Source organism: Magnolia sinica, chromosome 18, assembly GCF_029962835.1.
Source record: "Magnolia sinica isolate HGM2019 chromosome 18, MsV1, whole genome shotgun sequence".
NCBI classification, from domain to species: Eukaryota; Viridiplantae; Streptophyta; class Magnoliopsida; order Magnoliales; family Magnoliaceae; genus Magnolia; species Magnolia sinica.
In genome coordinates, this window is record NC_080590.1 from 39,610,360 (window position 1) to 39,625,234 (window position 14,875).

The 14,875-nt window shown below is 41.1% G+C and overlaps 1 non-coding gene across 1 annotated transcript; it reads right to left on the reverse strand.

Moving 5' to 3' along the window:
- Positions 1-4,207: 4,207 nt before the first annotated feature.
- On the reverse strand, positions 4,208-4,314 carry LOC131234251 (small nucleolar RNA R71). Its single transcript, XR_009165654.1, has one exon. It is a non-coding gene; the product is annotated as a small nucleolar RNA R71 (small nucleolar RNA).
- Between the last annotated feature and the right edge of the window lie 10,561 nt (positions 4,315-14,875).

Below are 14,875 nucleotides of genomic sequence, written 5' to 3' on the forward strand. Positions count from 1 at the left end.
TGGATTCTTTGGAAGTTTTTTCTCTTCTTGTTGGGATATTATTAAAGAGGACATATAAGGCCACCTGCGATTTCTTTATGGATGGATCTTTAAGGATTAGCCTATCCACAAATCATTTCTCTATTCTCTCACATGCCTAATTTTAAAATTCCCTCATCCTATGTCTTTGAGGGAATTCAAACCTAATCAATTTGTGCAACTATGTTTACAAGGTTTTCTCAAAGATCGTTGCACTTCGCCTTGCAAGGATCTTCCCTAGTACCATCTCGAACAAGCAAGATGCATTTGTCTAATTATGGAAGTCTATAGCAGAGAACATTGCATTAGCTAGTGAAATGGTGAACGATACTGATTGTAAGGTTATGGGTGGCAACCTAATTATTAAACTTAGACATGGAAAAGGCCTATGATTGGTTAGAATGGGTCTTTATTTCTTTAGTTCTTGTTAAGTATTGTTTTGCTAAGGAGTGAAATCTGTTGGTAGGGAGGCATTGGTCAAATATTGCATATCAGACCTAGTTATTGCATGAATTTACAAGCATGATACCGTTTAATGGCCTGATTTAATTGTGTTTGTGATGCAGAGTGTATTTACGAGCATGGACTGAAAAAAGGATGCTTAAAGCATGGATTTAGCGGTCTGAAATCACCAAGGCAAGCGACGGACCCCAGGAGACCAAGATCGGCATATTTGCACGCCAGGGATCCAAGAAAATCAAGAAACTAATGCTCAAGTAGCCTGAAATTGGTACAGAATACAAGATCACAGGGTTCCCACCATCCGTTCAGCTTGAAACTCCATATATGGCCTGAAGACCTTAAATAAGCCGTACAAATCAAAAATCAGCCATTGGATCGCTGTGGAAGTGGCCCAATGGATAGATCAGCCCCTTAAATCCTTAAGTGGGGCCCACCTGATATCTGGATATTCTCCATTTTTGGTCTCAACTGTTTAAATGAGCTGACAAAATGGATAGACGGAGCGAATTTCTCACAAACATCTCTGTGGGACCCATACATGTAGTGCATGTGCAAGGGACGCAAGTGCACCGGGTGTGCACCAAACATCCGAAAGTCGGTCAGCGCTTGCTGACCGACTCTTCTTCTCCAAACTTACTTCTCACAGCGAGTGGACGTAGGTCCGCTGGTTTCACTCAGTGGGGCCCACCCCTTGCTCCTTTGAATGATCAAAGCCATCCATAGTGCTTTTAGGGTAGGGAATACCCTCACCTAGGTGGAATTTTGGACCCATACACGTGGATTCACGTGGATCGTCAAAAGAAGTAAGATGAACGGTGAATTGACTTTATACAATGGGCCACACAAGAACCGACCAAAACTACTCATTCCTGACTGGATTTTCGCCAGGATTTCATTGAACGGTGTGGATTTCCTATCTGAATTTAATCATGGCCCCCGCCAGCAGCACAGCGGAAGAAATTCATTTTTTCTTTCTTCTCTGTTTACGCAAGAACAGAGCCTGCGGACGATCTCTGTGGGCCACCATCATGGTCCAGATGACTGATCTGGACCGTCCATGAGAATTACGAGGGCCATACCACTCATGCTTAGGTGGCAAAGTTTCAAAAGGTCCCGGAGATCCATTTTTGATCGTCCAAAAGCAAGATGGACGGTGAATGGATCTGGTACAATGGGCCATGCAGAATTGAATAAAACCCACCCTTCCTGACCAGTTTTTCGTCAGGAATCCAATGAACGAAGTGGATTTCTCTGAAGACATCATTATGGGGCCCACCGAACACGTCAGCGCAACCTGCGTAAGGTTTACGCGCGTTCGGAAAATCCAGATTTTTCGTGGAGTTACGTGACCCAGAACGTGATCAGATCAGCGATCCAAACCGTCCAATGGAAGCCCCAGCCAGGTTTATCCCTATCCATGATGGAGGATGCAATAATCGGGACGATCAACATCCTGATTTTCAGTCCAAACGAAGCCTTTTTTGTGCGTTACTTGCTGCGAGAACAGAGTTGGCGCCGTTGCTGCGTAAAGAGGAGGGCGGAACTGACTCCTCCAGGGCGCTGGACAGCTATAAGAGGAGAGAAGAAACAGAAGGATGGGGGAGTTTTTTTGGCATCAGAGGGAGGCTGGAACGTGAGAGAGCTGTGGAGTTTAGCAGGAAACGTGAGGAGCATAGCTTGGGTAAAGGAGAAGACTGGAAGAGGAAAGGGAAGTTTTGCCTTATTTTCTTTTTCTTTTTCTTATTTTTTCTGGGCTGTTATTCTTTTCTTTCCTTATGAACCCTAAGGATTTTAGCCTAATCATGGTGCGCTAAACCTCTTAGCTAGGGCTAAGAGGTGAAGCCTGTAGCGAGATGGGATATTTCTTTCCCCTTTTTATGTTTATGAAGTCAGGAAGCCCTGTTGTTCACCATCGTCTCCTGGGCATGGTTGGATGATAGTACGACCTTCATAATCATCTGATTGGTTGGAAATTAGTATAATTCTGTTGTTGACTTTGTCTCCTGGGCATGGCTAGATGATGGAATCCATTCTAATTCATATACCTTTCATCTCTTGAAAATCAGATCAAGAAAGTTCAGTTTAAATTCAATAATTCTTGATGCAGGCATAAGATCTCCCTGATCTCTACAAGTGGATCCTCTGAATCCCTAGTTTCCTTCCTCTGAATTCCTTAAGTTTTTACATTAATCTCTCACCATTATTCATCAATTTATATTTGATTTAGATTGCATCTTAGGCTAGTTCTAGTTCTATTTAGTTTCAGGAAACGTACAAGTTTCAGTCCCTGTGGATTCGACCTCGGTCTTACCGAGTTTATTACTACATCACAACCCTATACTTGGGGAGTGAACAAGTTTTTGGCGCCGTTGCCGGGGACTGACGGCTACGTTTTTCTGAAATTAATTAGTTTTAGAATTAGGTTAGGATTAAGATTTTACTTACTTTAGGATAAAAGTTTTTATTTTATTTTATTCTATTGTTTTTAGAACTTAACCTGTTTTCCTGTTTTGTAGGATCCTGACATAAGTTCTTAAATTGGTAATTCCTTCCTAATTTCTCTACTTTTTCTGTTTTTAGAATTAAGGTTTAAATCTTAGAAATTTTCTAACTCTAGTATTTCTCTATTTGTAGGAAATAGTTTATTTTTAGAAACTTTCCTCTTTTGTTTTTAGAAACTAGGTTAGTTATTTCCCTTTTTAGAGATTAACCTTCTATTCTTGTTCTCTAGTAACTTTCTAATTCTAACTCTCTTAGAATCTAATTTGTTTCCTAATTTATTTTTAGAATTTTTGTTTAGAAACTAACCTTCCTATTTTGTAGGCCTTTAAGATAGAAATTTCTAATTCGGTAAGCTCCTTCCCTACTTTCTATTTTTCAGTTCTCTTTTAATAATTTACTTTCTAGTTTAGGTCTTTCCTAATTTATTTTAGAAATTTCCACTTTCTTTTAGGAATTCCTTCTTTTAGAAATTAATTTACTGCTATTTTTCTTTTAAAGGATCGTTCTTCTCTTTTTAAAATCTAACTTATTTTGTTTTATTTTGCAGGTTTTAACTTAGGACTCCAATTTGGTAATTTCTTTCCAACTCTCCCTCTCTTTCTTTTTAGATTTTCTTTTCCTTTCTTAGGACTAGGCTTTAAATTTGATTGAGGGCTGCGAGTGTTTCATGCCCAAGTGGGCCCGTGACAACACTCGACGTCTCTTGACTGAAGGAGGATTGGTTGAGGGGTTGACTATCCATCGCAGGACTAGACACCGCTCGAAATCCCCTGAGTTAACTGAAGTTATGGCTGAAGACCAACCTCCTATACTTCCACCTAGGGTGGAGGATACCCAAGATGAAAATGAGGTGCAACAGGCACCCCTGCCTCATACTTTACGAGATTATCTATAACCGGCGGGAGTGAGTATGCCCTCATGCATGATTTTTCCTGAAAACACAGGACAAATGGACATCAAGCCAGGAGTTATCCAACTCCTTCCCAAATTTCATGGACTTGAATCAGAAAGTCCATATTTACATTTGAAAGAGTTCGATGAGATTATAGCTACATTATGTTTTCCTAATGTATCTGAGGATACAGTCAGGCTGAAACTCTTTCCTTTTTCCTTAAAAGAGAAAGCTAAGACGTGGTTACATTCACTGCGTCCTAGATCCATTGGCACATGGAACGACATGCAGAGGGAATTCATAAAAAAATTCTTCCCACATCATAAAACGATTACCCTCAGAAAAGCAATCATGAACTTTGCCCAAAAGGAAGATGAAACATTCTTCCAATGTTGGGAAAGGTTCAAAGATTTGGTTAGTTCATGCCCACAACACGGATTTGAAACGTGGCGCATTACAAATTTTTTCTACGATGGATTGACATCTTCCATGCGCCAAATGGTCGAGACAATGTGTAATGGAGAGTTCATTAATAAAGATGTTGACAAGGTATGGGACTACCTAGATAGTCTGGCTGAAAAACATAATCATGGGACTATTACCCAAAGTCGAACACCACGTCTAGGCCGACTCAATTAAAGGAGAAAGGTGGATTATATCTCTTGAAAGAAGAGGATGATTTCAAGTGTAAAGTGACTACGCTCATAAGGATAGTTGAGGCCATGGAAGGAAAGAAGGATAAGGTTAATGAAAGTGTTTGCGGCATCTGTGATAGCAACATTCACACAACTGAAAACTGTCCTACAATACCCGCCTTTCGAAGAGTGTTGAATGAACAAGCCAATGCCGTAAACAACTATCAAAGACCTTTTACTGGACCTAACTCCAATACATACAATCCTGGCTGGAAAAATCATCCAAACTTTAGTTGGAGGAATGGACAAACGGCGACCCCTCCAGGTTTCTTCAATCAAAATCCAAATCAAGTGAAACCTCAAGAGGAACCGGTTCAAAATCCCATACAAGAGCCGGCTCAGGCAATGCGTGGAATTACAGATTTTATGCAAAAGATAGATTCTCGTATGACGGTTATAGAAAAGGGGATGCTTCCTGCATAACTTCTCCCCAATCCTAAACCGCAGTACGAGATTAATGATCCTAGCTCTTCAAATCAGATGGGGCATGCTAAATCCATCACCACTCTTAGGAGTAGGAAGATCATTGATAAAACTCTTCCGGTTAGACAAGAAAAACCTCAAGAACCAGAAGAGGACAACAATGATGGAGCTAGTGATGCCCCACAAAAATTAGAACCGGAACTTCTAGAGAAGCCAGTTGCTCCGTTCCCCCAACGGTTGGTTTCACCAAAACCTCTCTCTAACTCTTAGGATATCCTAGAGGTGTTGAAACAAGTGAAAGTCAACATTCCTCTACTTGATGTCGTGAAACAGATACCTTCATATGCCAAATTCTTGAAAGACTTATGCACGACCAAAAGACGGAAAATTATTCAAAAGAAAATCTTCTTGACTGAGAAAGTGAGTGCTATCCTGAAGCAAGACGTGCCACAGAAATTCAAGGATCCCGGTAGCCCAACCATATCATGTGTAATCGGGAACCATCGAATTGATCACGCACTTCTTGACTTAGGAGCGAGCGTCAATCTGATTCCCTACTCGGTATACAAACAGTTAGGTTTGGGTGAATTAAAACCCACCCTAACCACACTACAACTTGCTGATCGCTCTGTTCGTGTACCAAGAGGGATAATTGAGGATGTGTTAGTCCAGGTCGATAGATTTTACTACCCTGTAGATTTTATCATCCTGGACACCGAACCCATCAATAACATGAGCACTCAGATTTCCGTCATTCTTGGTCGCCCATTCCTTGCCACGTCAAATGCAATTATCAATTGCAGGAATGGTGTCATGACTATGTCTTTTGGAAATTTGACATTGGAGTCAAACATTTTTTTCAATAACGGCAGCAACTTAGAGGATGATGATGATTTTCACGACATTAACATGATTGACTCTTTCGTGGAAGATACGACACCGTTGACCTTATCCTCCGACCATCTGGAGACGTGCCTGGCCCACTCCTATGATTTTGATGATGACATGATTAGAGAGATGTGTGCCTTGCTTGATGCTGCACCGGTACTTGAAGTTAACCGGTGGAGGCCACAATTTGAAGAATTGCCACAAACTGATGTAGTGCCTCTACCGTCTAACCTTAAGGCACCGAAGCTTGACCTAAAACCTTTGCCCTCTGATTTGAAATATGTTTATTTAGGTCAAGATGAGACATACTCGGTGGTGATTTCTTCCCACCTTGAGCAAGAACATGAGAGTATGCTCATCTCTACTCTTATTGAGCACAAAGGAGCCCTTGGATGGTCGATGGTGGATCTCAACGGAATTGACCATTCGATTTGTACTCACCACATTTATCTTGAGGATAATGCAAAGAGCTCACGACAACCACAACGTAGACTAAATCCAAACATGAAGAAAGTAGTTAAGGCCGAGGTTCTTAAATTCTTGGATGTGGGTATCATATACCCTATATCCGATAATCAATGGGTGAGTCCAACTCAGGTGGTTCCTAAGAAGTCCGGAATCACCATCGTAGCTAATTCAAATAATGAACTCGTGCCAACTAGAGTTACTTCTGGTAGGAGAATGTGCATTGACTACAGGATGTTAAATACCGTCATAAGGAAGGACCACTTCCCTTTGTCCCTCATTGATCAAATCTTGAAAAGGTTAGCTGGTCATTCTTATTACTATTTCTTTGATAGGTATTCGGGTTACAACCAGATAGAGATAGCTCCTGAAGATCAGAAAAAGACCACATTTACATGTCCTTACGACACCTTTGCTTACCGAAGGATACCATTTGGATTATGTAATGCCCCTGCCACTTTTCAGCGATGCATGATGAGTATTTTTTCTGACATGGTGGGGCAATATCTAGAGGTCTTCATGGACGACTTCTCTGTCTTTGGTCAATCTTTCAGCAATTACTTAGTGAATCTTGAATGTGTGCTGAAAATATGTGAAGAAAAGAATTTGGTACTCAATTAGGAGAAGTGTCATTTCATGGTTCGTAAGGGAATTGTCCTTGGACATATCATCTCGTCCAAGGGAATCAAGGTAGATAAGGTTAAAATTGATCTTATTTCCAACCTACCTCCACCCAAGAACATACGAGATGTGCGATCCTTCTTAGGACACGCCGGGTTTTACAAAAGATTTATAAAGGACTTTAGTCACCTCTCTCGTCCTCCATGTAATCTTCTTCAAAAGGATGCTCCTTATAAGTGGACTGAGCAACGCCAGGAAGCTTTCACCAAGTTTAAAGGCACGTTAACCACTGCACCTATCATGCAACCACCCGATTGGAACCTTCCTTTTGAGCTTATGTGTGACGCCTCTGATTATGCTCTTGGAGCGGTTCTAGGTCAGAGAAAAGAAAAGAGGCCCTACGTCATTCATTACGCAAATAGAACTTTAAATTCTGCCCAAGTGAACTACTCGACTACGGAAAAGGAACTCTTAGCTGTAGTGTTCGCCTTGGACAAATTTAGGTCCTACTTGATCGGATCCAAGATCATTATCTACACAGATCATGCGGCACTTAAGTATCTTCTTTCTAAGAATGATTCTAAGCCTCGTTTGATACGATGGATCCTTCTACTCCAAGAATTTGATTTGGAAATTAAAGACAAAAAGGGAGTAGAGAACGTAGTGGCCGATCACCTTTCTCGCCTTAATACCTCTGATTCCCTTGAGGCGACCCATATCAATGATATGTTCCCTGATGAACAATTGTTCAGAATCTCCCATTCACCTTGGTTCGCTGATATTGCCAATTATCTTGCTACAGGTGCCATATCGACACAGTGGACTGCGTAAGATAAGAAGAAATTCTTCACCGAGATGCGCAACTTTTTCTGGGATGATCCTTACTTATTTAAATATTGCTCAGACCAAATCCTAAGGAGATGTGTACCAGACGATGAGCATCAGAGCGTCATCTCTTTCTGTCACTTACAAGCCTGTGGTGGTCACTTTTCTGCTAAAAAGACCACGGCCAAGATTCTGCAGTGTGGCTTTTACTGGCCCACTATGTTTAGGGACACTTATGAGTTTTGCAAAGCTTATGAGCGTTGTCAGAAATTGGGAGCATTGTCCCGACGAAATATGATGCCTTTGAATCCCATCCTTATCATTGAAGCATTTGATTGCTGGGGCATCGATTTCATGGGACCATTCCCCCAATCGTTTGGAAATCTGTACATTTTGCTCGCCGTGGATTATGTCACTAAATGGGTCGAAGCGATTCCGTGTCGAAAGAATGACCATCGCACGGTCATTAAATTCCTAAAAGAAAACATCCTTTCTCGATTCGGAACGCCTCGAGCCATCATTAGTGATGGGGGTTCACACTTTTGTAATAGACCATTCGAGAGCTTAATGAAGAAATACGGTATCTCTCATAAGGTGAGCACCCCATACCATCCACAGACAAGTGGACAAGCTGAGATTTCTAATAGGGAAATTAAACACATTTTGGAGAAAACGGTTAACCCTGATCGTAAGGATTGGTCAATCCGATTGACCGATGCCTTATGGGCATACCGTACTGCCTTTAAAACCCCTATTGGAATGTCTCCCTTTAGACTTGTCTATGGGAAAGCTTGTCACTTGCCTGTAGAGCTGGAACATAAAGCGTACTGGGCGATCAAAAATCTTAATTTCAATCTGGATAATGTTGGCTCGCTACGCAAACTTCAATTGAATGAACTTGAGGAAATCCGGAATGATGCGTACGATAATTCGAGAATTTACAAGGACAAGATGAAAGCATTTCATGACCAACACATTTTGCGAAAATCATTCACGCCTGGTCAGAAGGTCCTTTTGTACAATTCTCGATTACATCTCTTTCCGGGTAAGCTTCGATCTCGTTGGACCGGCCCTTACATTGTTGTTACTGTTTTTCCTCATGGGGCCGTTGAAATTAGAGATCCCGACAATGGCAAGGAGTTTAAAGTCAATGGACATCGATTGAAACCATTTGTCGAGAAATTTGATTCAGAGGACATGTCCATACCTCTGACTGATCCTGTTTACCAGGATTGATCTCCTAGTCTGATGGAGGTATAGGTAGGTTTATCGCTTTCATAGGACTAGAGTTGTTGCTTTATTTGTCTGGCTGAAGACGGTAAACTTAGCGCTCCTGGGAGGCAACCCAGCTCGTCATTTCATTTTGTTTTTATCATTAGTTAGTTCAATGTTTGTGGGTAACATTACTGCAAACCCTCACGAGACTACAACTCGTCCACTAGGGGTAACCTAGGGGTTTAAAGGCTTGTTGCATACGCTAAATGCAATCGAGAGCACCTACGAAAGTGGTATAGTTAGGATTTTATTTTTGTTATTTTTGTGTTGCCTTCTCTCTCGTGCTGACCGACGCCCATGCTGCGATCTCTTGGAAAGTGTCTCTCGATTCATCATCCAGGTACTATCTTCCCATCACTTCATATTCACTTTTCGTTGTCCCAAGTACATTGCATGTTTATTTCTTTTACATTGAGGACAATGTAGATTTTTGGTTGGGGGTGGGAGATTAGGTTTCCTAATCAGTGTTTTCTTGGTCTTGAGCAAAAGTTGTGAAAATTTTTAATTTTTCAGGCTTTCTGATGAATTCAAAGTGATTTTGACGGCCATCTAGGGCACTTAGAATTTCAAGATACCTGATGTTGGTACTTTATGACTCTTGGATTCAGTTATCTATTAAATTTCACAGCTAAGTTTGAATCGTTAATCCATTACTAGAATTTGTAAACATTGATTGAGACATGAATTCGCAGGACACATCTCGCGTGCATATTAAGGTTTCAGTTCGATATTGAAGGATTAACTTGGTAATCACTAAACATGAAAGGAACCAACTTGGAAAATTGAATGGATTGGGTGAACAGTCTTTACCATAGGTTTGCTCCCTATAGGTGAGGATTCGATTCCCCATGGATGATATTTGAAAAAGAGTTGGGTGTACAGTCTTTACCTTAGGTTTGCTCCCTATAGGTGAGGATTTGATCCCTCTTCTTGGTGTTACTTCTAATGAAAAAGTCAAAAATTAAAAGAATAAAACTATAATGTGTGAGACAAGTTTGGGTTATCTGAATTCTCTTATTGGTTAACAATGATATCCTTAAATAGATAGGTAAATCTTAATGTTGATAAGTCAAGATTAGACTATGCATCCATGGAACTCAATGTTTAGAATTTCTTTGATTGTGGGATTAATCTTTGAACTTGATTATGAAGTTTATTGTGTGCTTGAGTCTAGGAGAGAAAATTCCACTCACCATTCATGAATCTTAGAATTCTCGCATCTTGATTATTTGTTCACAAGTCACTTGGGTTTATAGGAATTGCCCTTTATTTCTGAAATTAATTTTCGCATACCTTGCTCGGGACTAGCAAGATGCTGGTTGGGGGTTATGTTGTGGGTCAAATATTGCATATCAGACCCAGTTATTGCATGAATTTACAAGCATGATACCGTTTAATTGCCTGATTTAATCGTGTTTGTGATGCAGAGTGTATTTACGAGCATGGACTGAAAAAGGATGCTTAAAGCATGGATTTAACGCTCTGATGACACCAAAGCATGGGATGGACCCCAGGAGACCAAGATCGGCATATTTGCACGCCAGGGATCTAAGAAAATCAAGAAACTAATGCTTAAGTAGCCTGAAATTGGTACAGAATACAAGATCACAGGGTTCCCACCATCCGTTCAGCTCGAAACTCCATATATGGCCTGAAGACCTTAAATAAGCCGTACAAATCAAAAATCAGCCATTGGATCGCTGTGGAAGTGGCCCAACGAATAGATCAGCCCCTTAAATCCTTAAGTGGGGCCCACCTGATATCTGGATATTCTCCATTTTTGGTCTCAACTGTTTAAATGAGCTGACAAAACGGATAGACGGAGCGGATTTCTCACAAACATCTCTGTGGGACCCATACATGTAGTGCATGTGCAAGGGACGCAAGTGCACCGGGCGTGCACCAAACATCCGAAAGTCGGTCAGCAAGCGCTGACCGACTCTTCTTCTCCAAACTTACTTCTCACAGTGAGCGGACGTGGGTCCGCCGGTTTCACTCAGTGGGGCCCACCCCTTGCTCCTTTGAATGATCAAAGCCATCCATAGTGCTTCTAGGGTAGGGAATACCCTCACCTAGGTGGAATTTTGGACCCATACACGTGGATTCACGTGGATCGTCAAAAGAAGTAAGATGAACGGTGAATTGACTTTATATAATGGGCCACACAAGAACCTACCAAAACTACTCATTCCTGACTGGATTTTCGCTAGGATTTCATTGGACGGTGTGGATTTCCTATCTGAATTTAATCATGGCCCCCGCCAGCAGCACAGCGGAAGAAATTCGTTTTTTTTCTTCTCTGTTTACGCAAGAACAGAGCCTCCGGACGATCTCTGTGGGCCACCATCATGGTCCAGATGACTAATCTGGACCGTCCATGAGAATTACGAGGGCTATATCACTCATGCTTAGGTGGCAAAGTTTCAAAAGGTCCCGGAGATCCATTTTTGATCGTCCAAAAGCAAGATGGACGGTGAATGGATCTGGTACAATGGGCCATGCAGAATTTGAATAAAACTTACCCTTCCTAACCAGTTTTTCGTAAGGAATCCAATGAACGAAGTGGATTTCTCTGAAGACATCATTATGGGGCCCACCGAACACGTCAGCGCAACCTGCATAAGGTTTACGCACGTCCAGAAAATCCAGATTTTCTATGGAGTTACGTGACCCAGAACGTGATCGGATCAGCGATCCGAACCGTCCAATGGAAGCCCCAGCTAGGCTTGACCCTAGCCATGATGGCAGATACAGTAATCGGGACGATCAACATCCTGATTTTCAGTCCAAACGCAGTTTGTTTTTGTGCGTTACTTGCTGCGAAAACAGGGTTGCCGCCGTTGCTGCGTAAAGAGGAGGGCGTAACTGACTCCTACAGGGCGCTGGACAGCTAAAAAGGAAGAAGAAACAGAGGGGAGGAGATCAGTGTTTGGCAGGAGAGGGAGGCTGGAACGTGAGAGAGCTTGGCTTGGGTAAAGGAGAAGACTGGAAGAGGAAAGGGAAGTTTTGCCTTATTTTCTTTTTCTTTTTCTTATTTTTTCTGGGCTGTTATTCTTTTCTTTCCTTATGAACGCTAAGGATTTTAGCCTAATCATGGTCGGTTAAACCTCTTAGCTAGGGCTAAGAGGTGAAGCCTGTAGCGAGATGGGAGACTCTATTTTTTTTATGTTTATGAAGTCAGGAAGCCCTGTTGTTCATCATTGTTCCATGGGCATGGTAGGATGACAGTACCCTTCCTGACCTTCATAGCATGTTGATTGGTTGGTAATTAGTTTAATTCTTTTGTTAACTTTGTCTCCTGGGCATGGTTTGGTGATGGAATCCATTCTAATTCATATATCTTTCATCTCTTTAAAATTACATCCGAAGAAGTTCAGTATAATTTTCATGATCTTTGAAGCAGGCATAAGATCTCTCTGATCTCTACAAGTGGATCCTCTGAATCCCTAGTTTCCTTCCTCTGAATTCCTTAAAGTTTTACACTAATCTCTCACCATTATTCATCAATTTATATTTGATTTAGATTGCATCTTAGGCTAGTTTTATTTCTACCTAGTTCCAGGAAACGTACAAGTTTCAGTCCCTGTGGATTCGACCTCGGTCTTACCGAGTTTATTACTACATCACAACCCTATACTTGGGGAGTGAAATCTGTTGGTAGGGAGGCATTGGAAAGACTACCAGTTTTTTATCATGATAAATGGCCGGTTCACAGGCTTCTTCAAATCTTCAAGTGGATTGCGCCAAGGTGACTCGATCTAGCCAAATATAATCATCATGGTAGCACAAGTGCTAAGTAAAGGAGTCATGAATCTCATGGTTTTTTGGGGGAGTGTCAACCCTTTCATGTACTTTGATATTGTCTGAAGTTATCCCACCTCCTCTTTGCAGACGATACCATTCTTTTCATGAATGGGAGGCAAGCTTCAATTTAGAGAATGGAAAATTTTTTTTGCAATTATGAGAAGGCACCAAGGCAGTGAATAAATGTGTAAAAAAGTTGCTTCATCATATCCTTTAAGGTCATAAGCTCATGGGCTCAGAATGTTGCTCAGTTTATAGGCTTTAAGAAGACATCCTTGCCCATAACTTGGGGATTCCTCTCTCTAAAGGGAGAGTTTGGGCAAGTCAAATAAATGCTCTTATTTAAAAGATGACTAAAAAGATTAAAGGTTGGTAAGCAAAGCTCTTATCGCTGGCAAGGAGAATTTCCCTTATCAAGTATGTGCTAGCAAGCTATCCTTTGCTTGTCTTAACAATGTTTACTATCCCAATCTCCTCTTGCAAAAAGATGAAAGTGGTATTCTCTAATTTCTTCTAAGGTGAGTCAACGACCACTAAAAATGTTACTAGGTCAAATGGTTGACTATTTTTTATCCTACTTCAGAAGGCGGTATAGGGATTAGGAGAGTGGAGGAGATTATGCATAGCAATTATGTCAAGATATGCTGGAATTTGTTGTTGGGAAAGTCATGGGAAAAATTCTTTAGAGCCAAATATTACTGTAAATTTCTTTACTTGAAAGGCACCCCTCAGGTTGGAGACTACAAGCTTCAGAAAGACTTAACCAAGAAAAACTCCCATTAACCATTCTCAACTCTAGATGGTTGATCAGTCAGGAAAATATAAATTAATGGATGCGAAACTGGACCGATGCAGGTAGAACTGCTGGTGTGGAGAATGTTCGCATTCTCAAGGCCCTAATATGTGCTGATGTAGCCAATTTTTGGACGGAAGATGGAACCTGGAATTTCTGCTCTATTGAAGATGTGGTCCCAACTAATCTAATATGACATGTGCAACTAGTGAACATCAAATTTCAAGACATTAATGATAGGCTTATCTAGACAATAGATGCATTCAACATATTTTCACTTAAAATGGCATGGGATCTTGTCTAAGCTAAATGCCCTAAGCATCAAAAGTTTCAATGGGCTTGGAATAAGTATATTCCCTTGGTGGATGCGACAATTCCATAGTTGGGCATTCACCTCCCATCTAAATGCTCATATTTGTAGTAATGGCTCCCTAGAAGGAGCAGCAGCTGAATCATTTGTAGATAGATCCAATGCTACCCCAAGCCTCGCTATTGCCGAGACTCGGCCCACCGTGGTTTATTCTATGTCGGTAGTAGCTAGTACAAGTTTTGCATCTCCTCACTAAGACCTTTCTACCAACATTACTAAGGATCACATCCATCATCTCCATCTGAATCTGCATCAACAGGGTAGCATATTATATATTAGGGCGTACGGAAATGACATTGAGAGTAAGGGAGCATGCTACGAGATGAAGGATTGAGGGACAGGTTTGAAAATGTGGCCTATGGCATAATGAGATTATCACAGCTACGCTTTGCGAAAGCTTGGTAGAGCTATATAACGAAAGCTATATCCTAGCCGGGTGGGGGTGGGTCAATCACATAAGGTTTCCAAGACAATAGAGTGTTCAATCATATAAACTACAATAGATATGCAAATAAGTAACTAGTCTATATCAAGATAGTGTATATGTGTGTGTGGGATGTGCTACCTGTCAATTACAAAGCATTCACCTAACCATGCATGTATAATGTAACCATTCAAACACATGCATAATTAAACACATGTGCAAATGACAATTCCAAATACAATCATATATAGTGGTTTAGCAACTCCTAGTAGATGCACTCAACTTATGAGTGTACCAAATTTCACTATTGAAGGTTTTAAATCAAGTTCACATCTAATCTTTACAGCCCTACACAGAGACTCTAAAGTTTATGCCATACACAAGAGCAAGGGTCCTACACAAGAACCCAGAAATTTAA